Below are 8,233 nucleotides of genomic sequence, written 5' to 3'. Positions count from 1 at the left end.
CGTCGCCTTGCGGAAGGATATTCTGTCATTTCAGCTCGGTGGCTGCACTCCTGAGAGCTTTGAGGGTATGCGCAGATTTCTATGATTGCTCACGATTAGTTATCGCATAGTATAGACGTAATGGTAGGATACCTGCCTATGTGTTGGGTAGTGAATGACCTGAATGGAGGTCTACTTAGTGCACGATTCAGAGATCCGATATCTCATTTTCGACCGAGGGAAAAACGGTTGGCCTAGGAATGTCCAGATTTGGAGTGATGGAGTAACAAGACTTAGTGATGTCAAGTGTGATGGTATTTTCATCTGCGTCATGGTATCGTCATCCGTGATTGAATATGATAAGTTCGTCGGTGTATGGTTCTCTTCAATTCGCCTTTGGGGTAGTATATTGTGAAACGGTATTGGAGAAGTGACTATCAGAGATCGCATGGTGCGGTGGTGCAGGATTGAAATCGGTATTTCTAATGCTGACGGCTCAAGAAAGAAGATCTTCGAAAAGTTAAAGTTAATGACAATCTGTTGGTTCAAATGTTTCAGAAATAGAGATTGAATTAGAGCAACAACTAAGTAGCAAAGGACGAGGAAGGACATGTGTGGAGTGTCATGTGGTGGTTAAATTTCTAGAAGGCCAGGTATAAGAAGTGAGGGTCGACTAGCCAATTAAAAGAGAGAGTTTCGCCAAAATGGAAGAGTGGCGAAGTTGAATATGGGCTTTGTGGTAGGATGACTACGCACCCTTGAGGAAAGTTTGGAATGAATTGGGAATGTTAGTGGACAAAGGTTAGGTTTACGGATTTAATTTGAAGTATTGGCTATTATATGGCGGGAGGTTGGATATGATAGAAGAGAGTTGCTTGATATGAAGAAGGAAGCAACATGACTTGGGATGGAAGGATATTTTTGCACATTTAATTGATGGCCACGAGGAGTGAATGGACTTGTGCAGCTAGAAAGTGAGCTCGGGCTCAGGATGGGTTATTGATGTCGTAGTGATTGTACCCCTTGCAACGATGTTGGAAGATGTCGGTAGGTAATTTCCACAGGTGGGTTATCCCCTATGAGCAAGTTAGCAGTCGAGTGGTTGGCGAAGATTTTGCGAAGGATTTTACTGGCCATCCGGTAAGAGGTCGAATGTGTGAATATTGATGGAGATTCAGAGTGTTCATGAAGTGCTAACGGAAGGATTTCAAGGAATTTGGAGGTTTGATTGCGCAAAGTCATGTCAATAAGAGATAAAGAATCTCGGTGGGTTCCAGAGTTGTGTAATAGTGGCTTCAAGCTAAGTGGGAGAGTCCCACCACCTACGGTTGATTGCATGGTCATCTATTTGTAAGATTTCAAGTTATTAGCATATGGATGGGTCATTTCAGCTAAGGGAGAGGAACATAAGAAGTGATTTGAGCAAAGGAATTATTAAAGGTGTGCTACAGTTGGCCTTATTAACTCATGTTCAGACTTGGGGAAGGGTACATGTCTATGTCTTGTGAAATGCGGGTTTCAAGGAAAGTGATTCGGTTGTGTGCTTCGCCGAGAGGGTGTTCATGTGCTAGAAGATTCATGGAGTTGATTATATTTGGGACCAAGTCAGAGAGGGAGACTCTCAACAACGGTCCTAGTGAATTCAAAGGATTTAAAAATGTTGAGTCTAAGGATTCAAGCCCGCAGTATGGTTAAGAATCGAGCTTTTGTAGTAAATTATGATAAGAGGCTTAGAATGATCTATGATGTTTTTGACTTGCAGTGTATCATCGGGAGGAAAAAGGGAAAAAGACTTCGGATTCATAGAGGGATTATCATAAGGGGTGCATCAGTTGAAGACGAAGGTGCGTGCAAGAAGGGTATGAAGCGGTTCATGGGTTTGGAGACAATGTGGTCTCATGGAATGGGGTCACTCAAGATGAGTGCGGATTTAGGTTGATGATTTAAGGAATGGAGCTAATGTTGTCTCTAAGGCAAGTTAAGGATGAATTAGAATTAGTTAGATTGGTTAGCCATTGTTGAATTGGCATAGTAGTGGCGGTGCGCGTGATGCTCGACGACCGCCGTAATTGATTATATTTGGAAGTATTCAAGTATTATGGCCTATATGTGTAGGCGGATCCCGGAACGGTTATGGTGGTTTAGACCACTACTTGAGGACTTGAATGTTCTACGGTTATGAGAAGTTACTCGCGTGTTGCTATGGTCCTCTTGGAATGAGTTAAGTAAAAAGTTTCCAGGTGAGGAAGTGTTTACCATATTTGTGGTTCAGGAAGTTATGATGAAGATCTTGTGCTATCGCATATTAGCATATTGGGTGCAGTAAGTGGTATGGAATTTGAAAGTGAGGATCAAGGTTGCGGTTCAGCGTTGACAAGGATGTCGCGAGCTCAGATGAGCAAGAAAGGAGTTTGGAAGTTTAAAGTAAGTTAGTATTGTCTTCAACGTCACTTGTGATCAGTGCCTTGTACAAGAGGCTTCGCGTAATGATTTGCGAATTCTTGATTTGCTTTATAGCATGGTATGGCTGGTGGTGAGGATGTGCAGACTTGTTATCTTGTGCGGAAGGTTGTGGGAGCGTGTCCCATAGGAAGATTGTATAAGTGTGGCATGTAGTCACTTGATTGATTGAAGAATTTAAACCAAATATGAAGATAGTGGTAATATCATTAATTTGAGAATTTATGCCTGGAGGGCACTCGATTTATTGAGTTGTAAACTGTGGAGGACTGCTCCAGTTATGATGGTCGTTCTTGTGTGTTATGGGAAAAAGGGGGTTATTATGGACCCATGAAAGATTATGGACCTAGTTCGGTACGATCAGAATCGCCTTGAGGTCTGTGAATGGATTTAGGTATGAATATGGGCTCTATCTTAGGCCGGATGTGTTCATTTCAGCATAACGCTCCTTATGGAGGAGTATTCAGACGTTGGATGTTATTTCGTCGCCGGCTATCTCATGTAATGTTATATTGTGTCGTGTGAGTTGTGAATGGCTCGATAATTTTCTTATGTGTTGAGGTTCCGCGTAGCGATGGTGTTATGTGAGCAAGATGGCTCTTTAGTTTTAGAACATATATCGCACCTCAGTTATGCTTGAGTTTGTTAGCTTGTGGCGCTATATGTCTTCCCAGGGATGGTATCATGCACTTAGCGTGCTTGTGACCGATACTCGGTATTTTATTGTAATGAGCAATTTAGCTCGATGTGTGTCTCCTTATGTGAATTTTATGTGTGGATCGGGTGGCACGCCGCCATGGGTATGTTGGTTAGATCGGGTTGCACGTCGCAACAGTGTGATGATGAGTACAGTTCCCTATATCTGTTTTATGTGTTTTGTTTCCCATTTATGAGAAAAGCTCATATTAGTTGCTTGAGTTGAGTAGACCCTTCCAGAATTCGTTTTCCTTATGTATCACGTTTAAATTTGTAGCCTATTGGCATATTGTGGCATCATGTGAGACTTTTTGGTTGTGTCCGGGGTGGCTTATTGCCTGAGCAGTTCGTACTGGGTGAGACGAGATTATTGGATCTAGGATCAGTGTAGTCGGATTATATGAAGTATATTAAAGAGCAAAGATCATTAATTGATTTAGAATGAGGTAATTTTTCTTGTCAGGAGTATAGACTCAATGATTTGTTGACTTGGCAGTTGGTTATAAATTTCTACACGTCTCTTCCGTCGTGGAGATATTGTAAGAGTCAGAGCAAGGCCTATGCATGCCATGAGGTGCAATGAAAGCATCAGATCCATGGAAATTCGACTATTATGCTCAGAGAATATTATGGTGGTATTGTGAATAAAGCGGTGCGAGGTGTGAATTTAGCAACGATATGCAGTCGTGTTCTGGTACATCGTGTGGTGATTGATACGATGTTTGTATGTTGAAAACAAGCCTGACAAAGAATTTCAGATATTGGAATTGGGCTCTAAGGCTTATTTTGCTTTAGTGAAAAAGGATATCTCCATATTGATCAAGCTAATGTGTTCAACTGAACTGTGGTAGCATGGGTAGGTGCTCAAGGTGTTAAATAGTGATTTCGGACAGCTCCATTACGGTACTCAGCACGTTCAAGGACGAATGTATGTTTAAGTGTGAGAGAATGTAATGACCCGATCGGTCATTTTGGGCCCTAGCACGTCGTTCATCAGTTTGAGGCCATGAGCAGCTTCACATCAGGCATTATGACTTGTGCGCATGGCCGGAATTGAATTTCAGGAAGTTCGGAGTTGATTTGGAAAGAGAATTCCCATTTCAGAAGCTTTAAGTTGAAAGAATTGACTAAGATTGAATTTTTAAGTAAACGGCCCCGGAGTCGGGATTCGAAGGTTCTAGCAGGTTCGTATGATGATTTTGGACTTGGGCGTATTTCAGATCGGGTTTTGGAAGACCCGGGAACATTTCGACACCTATTGTGGAAGTTAGCATTTTTGAAAGAATTTCATAAGTTTGGGTTGTAGTGTATTTTATTGTTATCGATGTCTGTTTGGGATTTTGAGTCTGGGAATAGCTCTATATGGTGATTTTGGTGTTGGGAGCGCGATCGAAAGTGAATTTAGAGGTCTGTGGGTCAATTTGGAGTCATTTGGCTAAAGTTGGAAACTTGAAGGTTTTTGAGAAGTTTGACCGAAAGTGGACTTTTTGATATCAGGGTCGGATTTCGATTCCGGAAGTTGGAGTAGTTTTGTAATGTCTAATATGACTTGTGTACAAAATTTGAGGTCAATCGGATGTGATTTGATAGGTTTCGGCATCGAATAAAGAAGTTCGAAGTTCTAAAGTTCATCAAGTTTGAAATGGGGTGTGATTTGTGATTTCAGCATTATTTGGTGTGATTTGAGGCCTCGAGCAAGTTCGTAAGGTGTTATGAGACTGGTTGGTATGATTGGACGGGGTCCCGGGGGGCCCGGGTGGATTCCGGGTGGTTAATGGATCGAACTTTGAATTTGAAAAAAAAACGAGGCAGCTGATATCTGGTGTAACTGCACCTACGAGGTTGTGGTCATAGGTGCAGAGCCGCAGAAGCAGCCTGGGAGTCGCAGGAGCAGAATTGGGCAGCCAAGGAAGGACCGCAGATGCAGGGTATTAGCCTCATCTGCGCAAGCGCAGAAGCGGGGGAGCTAACCGCAGAAGAGGAAGGAGACCGCAGAAGTGGTAGTGGGGGTCGCACCTGTGGGATCGAAGAAGCGGTCAAGTGACCGCAGGTGCGGAAATGCTGGAGGCAGTGAGTTCTTTAAAAATTGGTATTTGACCCATTACCCTTCATTTTTTTCTTGGTTGGGCGATTTTGGAGCCTTTGAAGAGGGGGATTCCATCATCAAGCATGAGATAAGTTACTTCCACCCCTTGTGAGTTATACATGGTATTATTATGGATTAAAGTATGGAAATTGGTTAAAACTTGGGGTTTTGGTGGAAAGACCTAGGATAGGTATTTTTGGATTTTGACCACGATGTTGGGCATGAAATTAAGAGTAAATTACATATTTTCGGAATCCGGGCACGTGGGCCCGAGGGCGATTTTGTTAACTTTTCGAACGGAGTTGGGATTTTATATAAATTGAATTGTTATGAATATTAGGGTGTATTTTCATTGGTTTACCCGTTATTTGGCTAGTTTTGGAGCGTCGGGGCATCGGTTGAGTCGTTGGAAGGGCTTGGAAGCCGGTCATTGGACTTCGGAGCAAGGTGAGTCTCCTTTCTAACCTTGTAAGAGAGAATTGTCCCCATAAGTAAAATAATTGGTTATGTGCTTCTATTTGTGGAGGCTACGTACGCACTAGGTGACGAGAGTCCGTGCTCAGCTACTATTATGTTTAAGTCCGGGTAGTCTAAGACCCAAAAGTATGCTATACTTGGAATATTTGTAATGTTATTGATAGTTTGAATTGCTTAAATCACCTCGAATTAGTAAATGAATTTCTAAATAGATTAAACTTCATTTTCTTGAATTGTTAAAAGAGAATTGACTTTTCTTTGGACAATTGTTCCCTGATGAATTCTTGATTGACTGATTGTTGTACTTATTTATATTTGACCGCGTCGCATGTATGATTCGCGAGCGAGGTAATAGATGCATCTATGGTTCGTGCCATTCGATCCTCTGGTAGTGCATAGTTTAAATATTATTGCATCGGTCGTACGTCCTCGGGCATATTTTGCGCATGCCTGTAATGCTTGCTTGAGATTTATAGATGTTGATATTTGCTCTCCCTGGCTTGAGATAAATGTATAAATGATGAAAATGAATTTGGAAATTCCTATTAATGAAAAAATTGCTTACTTGCTTCATGCTATTGAGTTACATCCATCTTTATGAAAATCCACGATTTACTATATTATTGATATATTATTATTGGACCACTAGTAAGTGTCGAAGTCGACCTCTCGTCTCTACTTATTCGAGATTAGACGGGATACTTACTGGGTATATGTTGTTTTCGTACTCATACTACACTTGATGTGCATTTTTGTTGCACAAGTTCATGTGTGGCTAGTGGCTTAGTGGCATAGCGACATGGTTGATACGGAGACTTAGGTAAGATGTATGTTGCGAGACGATCTACAGCCAGCAGAGTCTCCCTCAGAGTATTGTACTGCATTATTTTATTCCTGTCGAATTGTATTCCGGACAGTTAATGTATTTTATTTCATTCCCTAGTAAATGCTCATGCACTTGTGACACCGGGTTCTGGGTTGATTATGGGGTATTTGTATTAATTACAAACATTTTTATTTAATTTGAAAATGTTATCTTTTACTAGTACAATTGAAGGAAAAATCATAGTTTTCAACATTATTAAAACAAGGCCTGAATTAAGTATTTATGATTGGCTTGCCTGACAGCGGTGTCTGGCTCCATCACGACACTTAGTGAATTTTGGGTCGTGATAAGTTCGACCTCGATCGAACAATGACGGGTTAATATTTCGACAAAAGTTCGAAATAACACCCTAAAGTCCAAGAACCTTCGCCAAAAAACAAAGTTCGATCTCGATCGAACAACGAGAAGGTAATGCTTTGAGAAATGTTCGAAATCACACCCTTGAGGCCAAAAGCCATCGCCAAAGAGAAAGTTCGAAATATTCCTAAGGCCAAGGGCCATCAGAAAATAGAAAGGGAAAGAAAGACTGGGACACACGACGGGATAATACTTCGATATAAGCCCGAAAGTAACATCCCTACGGCTAAGGTCATTATAAAAAAAAGAGTTCGATACCATTCGAACTATGGTGGGATAGTATCTCGGCACTTATTCGAAAATACAGTCCCGCCAACAAAAGTTGTCATCAAGATCCCATTCAATCCGAATGGCACTAAATTATCAAAGAGTAGGGAACTCGTAATGCGGGAATCCACTTCGCATCGAAGTCATGAAAAGCAAAACAGAGAAAAAGTACAAGGCATATAACAATGAAAAATTCCTCTTTATACAAAGTCACTGCGCAAACAGTCGTAGATTACATGCGGCTTGAACCAACAGTCAAAAAAAGGAGAAAACAACAACAACAACAAAAAAGAGATAGAAAACAGATAAAGACAACAATTGTTTTACTCGACGTCATCATCGCCACCCTCTTCACCACCATCTCCAGCAAGTCTTCCCTCGTCATCCGCGCCTTCATCAGCTTCTGGCATCGCGTAGTCATATCCACAATTAACACGAGCCTCTCACGCTTTCGCCCGTGCTCCTTCATATGCGACATTGGTAATATTGCCCCCTCCCATAAGCTCTTATATATATCCCACTGGGCTTCAGCATGAACCCAAAGCTCGTGCAAGTGGCGGGGAACAACGGCGGAGGAAGACTCGATTTGAGCCAACAATTTCTCCTTTTCGGCCTCCAGAGCGGCGATCCGATCTCCCAAGGTCAATACTTTCCGGTCGATCTTACCAATGCGTTCCTCAAGCCTCGCCTCCATTAGCGTGGTCGTCGCCCTCTCCGATTTTGCTCGATTGGAGGATGCGGGTAGTGTTCTCCAGGGCCGCCGCCCTTGCCGAAGCCGAAGACCAGGCACTTTCGATGCTCTCCAACCAGGCAACATTTCTCTCCAACTCAACTAATTTTCCCATCCACTCCGCGCTCATCGCCTCGACCCGGATAAGGTTCTGATCCATCTCAGACTACATTGACCTCAGCTTTCCCCGAAGATAGTCACACTCTGCGGCAACCCCTTTGCCTAACTCAAGCTCTTTGTCCTTCGCACGAAGTTGCTCCTCGAGCACGTTACTTCTGCAAATGGCCTCCATCAA

This window comes from Nicotiana tabacum, chromosome 10 (genome assembly GCF_000715075.1).
Source record: "Nicotiana tabacum cultivar K326 chromosome 10, ASM71507v2, whole genome shotgun sequence".
NCBI classification, from domain to species: Eukaryota; Viridiplantae; Streptophyta; class Magnoliopsida; order Solanales; family Solanaceae; genus Nicotiana; species Nicotiana tabacum.
Note: the sequence above shows the minus strand (reverse complement) of the source record.